Source organism: Azolla caroliniana, unplaced genomic scaffold (genome assembly GCF_043228905.1).
Source record: "Azolla caroliniana isolate FFs.n. ecotype wild unplaced genomic scaffold, voAzoCaro1.0.p SCAF_11, whole genome shotgun sequence".
NCBI classification, from domain to species: Eukaryota; Viridiplantae; Streptophyta; class Polypodiopsida; order Salviniales; family Salviniaceae; genus Azolla; species Azolla caroliniana.
In genome coordinates, this window is record NW_028230446.1 from 18477151 (window position 1) to 18489870 (window position 12720).

A 12720-nucleotide genomic window follows, 5' to 3' on the forward strand; every position below is an offset into this window, starting at 1 on the left:
GGGGGGGGGGGGAGGCTATGGTGGCGGAAGGTTTTTTTGTTTCTGTGTAAGAAGGAGGGAGAAGGAGGAAGAGGAAGAGGAAGAGAAGGAAAGAGGTTCCTGCGATGTGGGCGATGTCGCCGCGAGCTCCTACAAGTAGCAGAAGAAAGTAGTAGCAGGAAGAAGAAGCAGAAGAAGAAGAAGAAGAAGAGAGAGAGAGAGAGAGATGCAGGCGCAGAGAAATGAAGAAAAAAGAGCACGAGACGCAAAGACTGTGTGCGTGTGTGTGTGTGTGTCTAGAGAGAGGATGTGAATCTAGAGAGGGGATGTACGCGCACGTGAGATACACACATAGACTGAGAGTGAGATATCAATCATCATCATCCATCCATCATCCACCATGACCTCATTCCAAACTTCTAGAGAGTAGATGCTGAGTTTTTCTTTTTTAGAGAGAGAGTCCATGTGCATGGTACATTTGGTATGTATGTATGTATGATAGATAGATAGATAGCGCTCTCAACTCCATCACTCCTCCATACAACAAAAGAAGACTTAATTTTATCAGTTCTTTTTTTTTAATCCTTTAAGAATGAGAGAGAGCCCTTGCTTAGCACACCCTAATAATAATCAGATCGCTCCTCATTCATTCTTAGATGGCTTAGTACTACTTACTCCCCCCCCCCCCCCCCCCACCCTAACCCACTTTAAGTGTTTTTTATTATATATATAATACACACACAAATTACTCCCGGCTCAACATTTCCCCATTGGTCTATCCAGTAGAGAGAGGATGTGTGTGGCCACCACGCATGTAGAGAGTGGATGTATGTCCGCCCTCGCACTCCCACATCATGGATGGCATGTGGAGAGGGTTTTAAGTGTTTTCTTTTTTTTTTTGTTTTGGATTCGTTCGATTTCTAGCATTTAATTAACTGGAGAGAGAGAGAGAGAGAGAGAGAGAGAGAGATGGAATTGAATCGAATTGAATGTTGGTGTGGTATGTAATATGTATAATGTATGTATGATAGAGAGTGGATATGTGCGTGTGTTGTAAAAAGTGAAGGGCCATGATGAGGGATGCCGATTGAATGCGCAAAATGCCCCCCCCCCCCCCCTCCTTCCCCACGTTAATAAGATAATCTATCGAAAAGAAGTAAAAATAAACAACCAAATCTTCGGTTTGAAGGAAATATAATTAAACCCCTCCACCCTTTCATTTCGATTATTATTACTGTTAGTGTGTGGTTCGCTTTTAAGATTAGAGAGAGTTTTACACTTCAATTCCAGAACTGAAAGCCCTCACCCTTATTACAATTACTTTGAATTTAAAGGAAGGGAGGGAGGGAGGGGGGGGGGGGGTGCTCTTTTTAGTTATGAGCAATTAGTCAGTCTCGTTAAATCCTTCCGTGAGAGAATGAATGTAGAGAGAGGATGTGCCCATCCAATCCATCTGTCTTAGACAGTGGATGTGAAGCATCTCGTCATTAAAAACAAATAAACCAAAAAATAAAAGTTTTTTTATAATTATTAGTTCTTTTCTTTTCTTTTTTGTTTTAAATTCCGGAGTATTCAATGGAATTCTCTCTACATACATATCTTTCTCATTAGCTTCTTCCCTAATTTATGTTTCTTCTTCTTCTTCTTCTTCTTCGCTTCATGAGTGCGTGAATCTAGAGAGAGGATATGATATGCGAATCTAGAGAGAGGATATTCACCGTGTTTAATGTATGATGGATGCATGCATGTGAATGATGTTCGAGTGAAGTACTACTACTACTACTACTACTACTCTTCTCTCTTTCTCTCAATTGCGTTTTTAAGTCCACCAAAAAAAAAAAAAACTTGGCAATTAATTACACTCCCCCCCCCCCTTTTATATACGTATGGTTATACCCATACGCAGCATACATACGTACACGCATGTACGCGTATACGTATACGTATACGAAGTATCTATTGGTCCTTTATATTTACGTCTCTCTCTCTCTCTCTTATGAGTCTTAGGCGCCATCCAAAATTCCTCCCCCCTTCCTTTCGTCAATGAAATTGAAGCTCTTTCTTTTCCGTGTGAGTTGTTGCCCTTTAATTCTTCATTAAACACGGCCTTTTCCCTCCCCCTTTTAATTGTATTCAAACCTCCCTTCCCTTGGGTCCCTCACCACCACAAGAGAGAGAAATGACGAAAGAAAATAGACTTTGGGTACATTTGTTATGTTGCAACTTTGGGCATCATTGGTTTAACCGTGAAGATTTTGTCGCCCATTTGCTTTATATGAGGTATCATTTGATTACCTATTGTTAGTGGAGTGGGTCTTTGGGATAATTGGAGTACAATAAACAGGCTTTTGGTTCGATTATCTTTGGTGATTAGTTTGATCCTCACCATGGGCTAGGTTCACATTGAATTGCTCCCCAATGGACATTAGACATATATGTATCTATTTCCATTAATTGAAAGGAATTTATTTTATTTGGCAAGTCTCACATTTAAGCTTTCCAAGCACCTTGTAATGTGAAGAGTTGCCTTTAAGTCATCTAGTCTTTCAACAAGGGTTTACATTGCCATAATGTTCTCCTCATTGTGGTACCGATAACATGGTTTTGGTGTTCTCCTATAGTTTTCAAACCCAATGAGTTTACATTGCCATAACACTCTCATCATTATGGTAGTGACAACACGGTTTTGGTATTCATGTAGTTTTCAAGCCCAAAGGGTTTACATTGCCAAAACATTCTCGTCATTATGGTAGTGACAACACAGTATACGGTATTCTCTTGTAGTTTTCAAACCCAAAGGGTTTACGTTGCCATAACATTCTTGTCATTATGGTAATGACAACACGATATTGGTATTCTTCTATTCTTTTCAAACCCAAAGGGTTTACATTGCCATAACATTCTTGTCATTATGGTGGTGACAACACAGTTTCGGTATTCTCCTGTTCTTTTCAAACACAATGGGTTTACATTGCCATAACATTCTCGTCATTATGGTGGTGACAACACGGTATTGGTATTCTCCCGTTCTTTTCGAGTATATATAATTATACAATGAGAACAAGAGGGATGGATTAGAGTTTAGATTTTAGTTGAGATGCGGCCAACCCCCTATCGAGGATCAACCTTGAGCTCTCCCAAAATTATGACTTCAATGCGATGATGTCTACAAAATTAACCACCCGAGCGAGAGAGAGAGAGAGAGAGAGAGAGAGAGAGCAAGTGTCACCATTAAGATATGTCATTAACACAATGAGAGAGAGCTAACGAAATAATAATGAACAAATAACCAAGTAATAAGTTGTGTGTAACCAACAACAATAACACAACATCTCTGAGAGATTGTTGATTTGTTTGATATAATACCTAGAAAGAAGTTGTGTAACCAACAACCATAGTGCAACACTCAAAAGTGATTGTTTATTTGTTTGATACACTGTCACAACACTTGCTCTATTCGATTGAATTAGGCAAGTTCCATAATGAAAAGATGAATCTAAGTTGTAGTCTTCGCGCGTTTTGTTCTTAATACTATTGAAGAAAATCTTATATAAAAAAAAGAAAAAAGAAGATAAATCTAGAGAGATGGTGTAAGGTTCTTGCTGCTTAGCATTTACAAAAAGTGTACGCGGGCTAAATATTCATGGTACAGTTGTGCATGAGTGAACAACTTTTTGAAGGAGTGTGAAACTTCTAAAAAATGGACAAGTTTTGGATTTTGAATAGGTAGCAACCTAAACACTAAATTGTTCATTTTGCTCAACATTCATGAGAGACGAACAATACGCAACATTGAACAAATGGTTGTGTTCAATTCATAAAGCATGGATGGGCCAGTTTCTATAGCAATGTGAAGTTTATGGAATGAGCTCTTTGGTTTAGAAACCATGGGGTAATCATAAAAGATCATTATCCTATGTGTTTGACAACTTTGTAATAGCTAATTCACTCTGAATGTGTCATCCTATTAAAATATAAGCATGTTCTTGCTTCATAGAACTTTTACATGTTTGGACGTGAAGGTAGTCTAATTGTGCTTGCCTACCATCTTCGTATGACCAAATTTGGAATTGTCTATCATTTTCTAAATGCTTGTTATTTTTATTGCATCAAAATAATCGAGCATTTTACTACTAGCCTTAACACAAACTTTTTATGTCATATTCTTGTGAATAAAACCGTCGTCTTCTTGGCACTTGACTAACACTAAACATTTGGCCTCACATGAGAGACTAAAAAGCATATACCTTCTTGAAAGATATGACAGATCATAATATTATAAGGTGCAACCATCAACCCTTAAAGTGTACATAGTGTGGCGAAAGATGTATGTATGTATACTGCCCAGCCAAATCAACAATCTTCATACCCATATGTTATTGTTTCATTGTTCCTGGATAAGGTTCTACAAACCACGTATTCTCCACTAAATCCCTCATGTGTGTGGCCAAATGTAGCCAACACCTACTCATATTTGTACTCCAAATCACCTACACATCTATCTATGGTTGCGTAATTGTATGAACACTACTAATATTAGTACTATATTTTTCGAATCAACAAAAATTAAAAATTAGATGTTCATAAAGACAAACGATTTATAAAGTTAGGAGGATAAAAAATTTACCTTGTTTGATTTTTCACATGAGATAGGCAGTATTTGAAATGCTCATTGATGATGTGAATGTGGTAAACATAGGCATGCAATGCTGCTTTGAGAGAGAGAGAGAGAGAGAGAGAGAGATGGACTACATTGTAACGATGTAAACTGCTTCTATTCATGGAGCTAGTCATGTGTGAATCTTCGTCATCGGTGGTGTAAATTAGTCATATGAGTTTCACACTTGCATTTACCTTCACAAATACCGTCGTCTTTATAGTAGGTGGTGATTCTAGATTGTATCTACATGTGGTCACACTATATCTAGTAATAGGTAGAAGAATGGATGATTATATTATAGGAAACCAATATTAGTAACATATTTTACGTCAATACAAGTTAAAGATTGGATGTTCAACTAAATATGAAATGGGTTGTACAAATAGGATGACAACTATAGCACCTTGTTCCACCTTATCAACATGATAGAGAGATTGTGTATAATATGAATGCTCAGAGTCGTATATCCTTTGTGACAACAAGATGTATGCACTTAGTAAGTTATATGGCAATTTTCCTTATATTAAGTTGGTTGTTTCCTCCATGATGGCGAGCTTTAAAACATATGTATTTTTCTTTACATGACCCAACCATGACCTATCCATGGCCCATGACAATGTCATGATAAATCTATGACCCATGCACGATTGTGCCATTATATCTCTATGCATGACCGTGTAGTTATCTATCAAAAACTATTCCATGTCCAAGATTGCATTCTTCTAACCATACTAGTTTGAAATCATATTAACCAATGTTTGGTGGGAATAATGATAATTAGGGGTATTTTTATTTTATTCATGTTTCAAACGAAAGATCAAAATAAAGAGTATTTGCTCAAATCCACACCGTAAGTGTTAATACAAGAACACAAGAGTTTTCTCTCAACAATGTCATAATAAGAATAATAATTGCTCATGTTTGGCAAGCGATGACATTGCTCCATAACTTACAATCAGTGGTCATGCGCAAGTTTATTCTCATAGCAAAAAAAATCCTCAAATACCTCGTAAGGTTTATTTTCTCCTAGAGATGCTTTGGCTAACCACCTCGAACAAATGTATGGTCAATGCATCCCTTTTTTCTCTCTTTTTGGGAGTTGACTAGGCGCATTTGGGGGAGTAACAAAAGCTTTATTCTTGGATTTTCCCCCAATATAAAAAAACACCCATCCCATAGTCTAATATTAAAAGACTTGTTTCTTTCATAAATCAATCAATCAATCATTAGGGTTCACGGTTATTGACCCATGATTGTCGATGAACCAACTTAACTTAGTATAGAATTTGGATGAGTTATAGAGAATCAATATTGACTTCAAAATTTTCATTGAGTCATGGATGTCTCATGCACTTGTATTTTAGAGGCAACGCATAATTTGAAGAGCTCTTAATTGTAGATGAAAAACCGTCCTTCGTGGAAAAATGTTCACTTCATGAGTTAAAAACTTGACTACCACTTACTCATCCCAAAAAAATTGGCCATGCCTGATGTATTGTGAATCCATTTTTGGTATGCACCAAATTTTATTCCTTGAAAACATTTTCATCTCAACCGAAAGAAGAAAAACATGCCATGCATCTCCCACATTTTAAATGATATATTACCATCGTTGGTGTAAATGTTGTCTATGCACCATGGTGTGAATGTCAATGTTCTCTCAAATCATCATCATCAAGAAACACTTTCATTTCAACGTTGCTAGATCATAAGAAAAACATGGCCTTTATCTCCCACATTTTAATTACTTTATATTACCATAGTTGGTGTAAAATGTTATAGTGAATGACATAGTTCCCTCAATCCAAGCTCAATGTTTTATGCCACTCTCTCATATCAAGATAGTTGACATAACAAAAACACCAATTCCCAAGTCATTTTAATGGCCATGTGTAAACATATATGTAACATGGGGCTCTTTCTTTCATGAATTTCCTCACTCACCCTTATTTTTACACACAAAACTATGTAACCACGATGGTTTCTCATCACTTTCTACCATGTTTTGAATTGAAACCTAACCCTTTAAACCCCCTTCAACAATTCACAATTTCCAACATGTGGCAGTGAGAATTGTTGTCATGCATGGATTACAATTCTTAAAAAATGTTGTTCCCTAATAGATAAATGTTCATCCAAGCGTAGAAAATACTTCCTATATTATAATTTATCTCCATAGATCAACCATAAGGTCGTGGTATACATATATATATACCACGACCTTGTTGTTTAGGGTCTATATATATATATATATATATATATATAGAGAGAGAGAGAGAGAGAGAGAGAGAGAGAGTGAGAGAGAGAGTATATGTATGTCTCTATGCATGGGTGCGTTATGTTGTAACTTGTAAGTTAGCATAATGATACTTAATTGACAAATAGATTATAGTATGCAAGTAATAAAGTTTATTATTATCTAAACTTTCGTCGACAATAGGATGTAGTATGTATGTCACATTGGTGAAGTGTGTTGTATTCCATTTTCTTTTTCCAAATTTTCGGTTATGGTACAATATTGTCCATGTTGTGATTTACGTGCAATTTATGATGCACGTGATAAGTTCGGAACCAAATGAGCATTGCTCTACACCTAATTCTTAGTCGTACATGATCAAACTTACAACATGTTGCACTTATGATGCCTTCCACCACAAATCCATATGCGCCAATGGTAAATTTGGGTTACATTTTGGTTTTATACAATATATATTCCATAAAATATGCAATAGATCCAGTTGTGTGCCCCATGATTGATTCACAAGCACAAACATGTTGGATTAAGTCAAGCCCAACTATCTTATGTTACTATGACAGTGCACAAATTGAGTATTACGTACACACTAGTTACATGTATTCTTTTGTAATCTCGTGAAAAGCTAGAACAACCAATAGGCAGGGATGAAAAGGTGTGTATACCAACACACTATACATCCTTATGTTACATGTAGGGGGGCTTAAGATTTGCATGCTTGTGGTAGGTTAAAAAAGGTTGTAAATACCCATTCACATACATTGACAAAGTAAAACAATCTCGTTTATATGTTATATTAATATTTCAGTTTATTCTTACAATGACATTGGTTGGGGAGTTCATGTAAAGCTCCAACTATTGTAAATGAAGAAGTATTTGAATGATCCAACTCTATTTTCATATAAGATGGTCTTGTTCGAGTTATGAATGAACTTGTCATGAAACGAGGGGTAGGCAAACATATGGTCTGGTAGACATTGATGTGTTGTTTTTGTTTTAATTGATGTCCTCCTTTTGCTAAAAATGCGAAGCGACATAGTTAATAATAATATATAAAACTTCACCTCAAAGTGCGGAGACATGGCTAATCAAATGCCAAATGTATAAACTTGTTTGCAATGGACTTTCAAGTCTTTCTCAAGGAAAACTAGTACATGGCTGGATTAGATATTTTTAGTACTTCCTTTCTATTTGGTGTTGTTTTGATAATAAACATGAATCTTGGTAGCACAATTTATTCTGTAAATGTTGATATATTATATATACATATTGTATCGGCTTATACTAGAGTATTGGAGTCAAACGCGTTTTGCGTTTACTGTGCCAAAAGTAATAGGTGCCAAACAAGATAACTCGTATTTCATCGTCTTTAAACAAACATTTATTGGTTTGAGGTTGGCAATCCTCATAAATGAAAATGAACTCCTTTGCCTTTACCACAAAGTTTCACGTCAAATAAACATGAATACATTAACTTACCTTCAACAAAACCCAATGTTCTATACTCATAAGATAAATACCATGCTTGTATGGTAGAATCAATACGAAGCTAGTAAGTTCGTGTTTCATAAGCTACAAATGTTTTCAAGTACGTGTATCCTTAACGATTACAATATAACTAAATTTTCTTACACTTCTAATATTTTGTATCCCCACGGTATATATGTTGAGCTCCTAGTTGTTCACACATTGTCCCTTAAATATCAACCCATGTAGATGAATTAGAGCTCAATAAAATTTCAAACTGAACAACTCGTGTGATTGATGGATTTATTTTGTTAGGATGAGCCACTTGAATGTGCATTATACAATTTTTTTTGGATAATATTATTGTTTTCCACCTTGAAGTGAGACTTTGACATTTTCTTTAAGAGCTATTTGTTCAAGTACATGATCTTAAGTTGGAATATGGAGTACAACAAATTTTTAACATCATGTTTTAAAATCACATTGTTAATGTACACGATCATAATCTAAAAATGGAGAGTCGTAAAAATTAACACCACATTTTAAGAGCATTTTCGTTAATGTGCATGATCTCAAAGAATAATATGGAGATTGGTGGAAATTAACGTTGTGTTTTAAGAGCCGTTGTTAATGTGTATGGTTTCAAAGCAAAATACAATTAATTTTAACTATGAACAAAACAACTTATGCATCGGTTAAGATTGGATCCAATATTATGATGGTTGCAAAGCATAAAAGGCTAACAATTGTCATACATTAAAGCCAATATTGGGGCATGATTTATACACTACATTTTCACATTGTGCGTTAGAGATTATTTGAGTTGTTTTATAAGATATTGAATTCCAACGTGCACATGAAATTAGTCTTATGACTCCTTGATGATTTCCAAGCTAGGCATGCATTGCAAGTTTCATAATGTTGAAAGTACCCAATTTATTTACTACTCTGAAATTAAGTCATGCCTTTTGTTGCCTCCCTTTGCTTTAATCACAAATGCACACTCAAGTATGAAATATACATTAATATATTATTTTGCCTAATGGTCTATAACAATGCTCAATGCGAGGCTCAGGTTGAAGCACTCAATGCATATTTTTTTAGTGGAACAACTTAAAAAAGTAATGTTGTTCGATACCCTTATTGAAGGCTACGTCTTACTAGGGTGCTCTTCTTCAGAGCCACCTTGAAGTTGGTTTGTTGGCAAGACGAGCAATACTAGTTAATATCAATAATTGCCAAGCTACTCATACGTAGACTAGTTTTAATCTTATTCTACGGCTCAATATATTGTTAAAAGATAATACTTTTACCACATTTCTTCGCACTTGATCGAATAGTAGAGATGCAAGAAAATCAACATATTGGTCTACCTTTCATTATTCTACTTAATGTAACTATAGGGATTAGCCAATTATCAACACATTGAGAGAGGGAGATATAAGAAGTATATAATAGAGAGGTGAAGAAGTTGGGTTTCGAACCCACAACATAGTGCTTGTAGTGCTAACAACTTACCACTAGGTAAGGTAATTACGATGAGAGAGAGAGAGAGAGCTACCTTTGAAACAAGCACTACAAGATCTTGAGGTAAGAAGTTATCAATAGTTTTGGGTGAGGGACAAGAAACAAGAGGTATATGATCGTAACTCTGTCTCACATAAATTCTTTCATGGGTTACATGCATCTCATGCCAGAATGAATGTGGTACGCACAGAAGTTATGGAACATTGAGTACAAATCCACAAGTAATTATTGATAATTGTATTCAACATTTTACAAAACTTCTAGGTCATGAAAGTATTCTAGACAATGATATGAAAGAAGCACGAGCAATGTTTTTTCAATCCATCAAGGGCAATGTTAGGCAACTGGTTGTGATGAGTATAGAAGAGGACATAAGAGAAGAAGAGGTGGAGTATGTCTTATCACATATTGCAAACGATAAAAGTCCAGGTTGGGATGGAATTACGAACGAGTTTTTTAAATCATTTCTCCAGGTTGGTATGGAGTTGTGGTAACATGCCTAATTCTTGGAAGATTGGGCTCATCAAACTTATACCTAGAGTTGCTTCTCCTACTTCATTTGGTCAATGGAGGCCAATATCATTAATGGGTGGTTTATACAAGATTTTTACCAAAGTAATTGTCAATCGACTTCAAAAGGTATTACACTCTATTGTACATCCAATGCAGTATGGATTTATTGAAGGAAGGGACATCCTTCATAACATTTAAAATGTTCAAATGGCTATGGATTATGCCAAGGCATCAAAACAATAAATTGCTATGATACAATTGGATATTGAGAAGGCTTATGATCATGTCAATTGGTCATTTCTTGCCCAACTTATGTTTGAGATGGGTTTTGGTATAAGGATGTCTCGACTCTCATTTATGTTGGGATTAGGTGCAGTGTCACATGTCATGTTAAATGGGGGAGTGACTAAGGCAATATCATTAACAAGGTCAATGAGACAAGGATGTCCATTGACTCCATTATTATTTGCCATTGTTACCCACCCAGATTTGGTTAAAATGCATGAGTTAGCGATATGTCAAGATATAGTGGGACTTGTTTTACCCTCAGGGAATTAGCTAATAGCTCAAGCATTGGTAGATGATTCTTTTTTGTTTCTCAAGGCGCATCCCAGTAACATAGCCAAAGCCATGGAGGTGTGGAAGGTGTTTGCCTTAGCATCAGGTTTACATATTAATATGCACAAGTCATTGTTGAATAGATGCATTGAACAAGATTTGGTTAATCTTGGTTGAAGTGGTTGAATATTAGATAAAGGGAAGATTTGTCGGCATTTGGGCTACCCGATTGGTGTGGATATTTCACCAAATCAAAGCCTAACTTGGATATCTGGGACCATAGTAGATAAATTTATATATTGGAAGTCCCAAGCTTGGTTGTTTGGTACTCGTCTCAAAGTGGTGCAAGCAATTATGATTTTGATGATTTCATATTTTTTGCCTTTGTTATGTTGGACAAAGAAATCATTTGATCACTTGGCTCGTGCTCTTATGTATACGTTATGGGAGAAAGAGTCCAACGTTGGTATCAGTTGGGTTTCATGGCTTCATATATGTACCCTAAAACATTTAGGAGGAGCTGGTTTACTCAAATTGGAAGATCATTTGGTTGCTCGAAGGTTTAGTCTCTTGAAAGAGATGTGTTCAGGTTCTCAACCATGGGTTGAGATAATTTGTTATTTTGTGTAGAAAGTGGGGATACAACATGGTAAAACAAAAATTAGAACTTCATGGTGGCATGTTATTAATAGCACTCGATCATTTATATGTTCAACATTTAGTGGTCTCTTGGCAAAAAAGTTTGAAGTTGTTCAATTGGAAACCACCTGATTGTAGAAAAGATTGCAACTCTTTGCCAGCAAAGGTAATAGCATCTTCAAGATTATTACAGTGGGATGGAAAAGACAGTTTAAAGTCAAAGTTTAATAGAAGGGCAAAACTATGTTTGGTAACTGTGGAGGATGGTATTTTAGAGTCACAGAGGCAGATGATGGTTTTTTGAACCGTGAGAAGTAGATTTCATATACCTCCAAGATATGGTCAGATTTGGCAAACAATAGTACAATTGCCTATTTTATCATCACCGATTCCACAATTGGTGGTGGTGGAACCGTGGAGAGATTGGTTTTTTGATGACAAGAAATCATTATTTGCAGTGAACACAAATGATGTTTACCATAAATTGGTTAAGGATAGAGTTTGGGTATAGAGCAAGGTTTTGGATACATGGCACATTATCCGTGGAAGTGAATGGTGTGCTAGAGTTTTAGATGCAGGATGGAAGTCTCATCTTCCTTTACGTGCAAATGTGTTTCTTTGGCATGCTATGGTTGGTGGGTTACCTTTGGCTAGGGCTTTAAAACGAAGACACATTGGTAGCGGTACATGTGTCTTTTGTACGACGGTTGATGAAGATTCTCGACACGGGTTTATATCTTGCCATGTTACTAAAAGTATATGGATAGGTATATCACAACTGTGGGGGTCATTAACTGGAAATGTTTTGTCACCTTTTCAATGGGTTTTCATTGAAGGTGATAGAGTTTTAACATCCCTAGAGTATAAGTTTGTGTTTGATTATTTGCGGGTATTTGGGCATGTGGTATATTTGGAACTTGCGGAATGCTTTCTTATTTGATGGGCTTTCTGGAGTATCTCAATAGATATGTAGGATAAGAGGAAAGTTGATTTGGCAATTTTCACAATTATGTTGTATGGGAGGGAACTTTGTCCCCAAATGAGTTACCTTTGTGTTGCTTTGTATTGCAGCACCTTAGAAGGTTGTCCTTGCCACATCGCTACCTTTGATGTAGTTTTGATA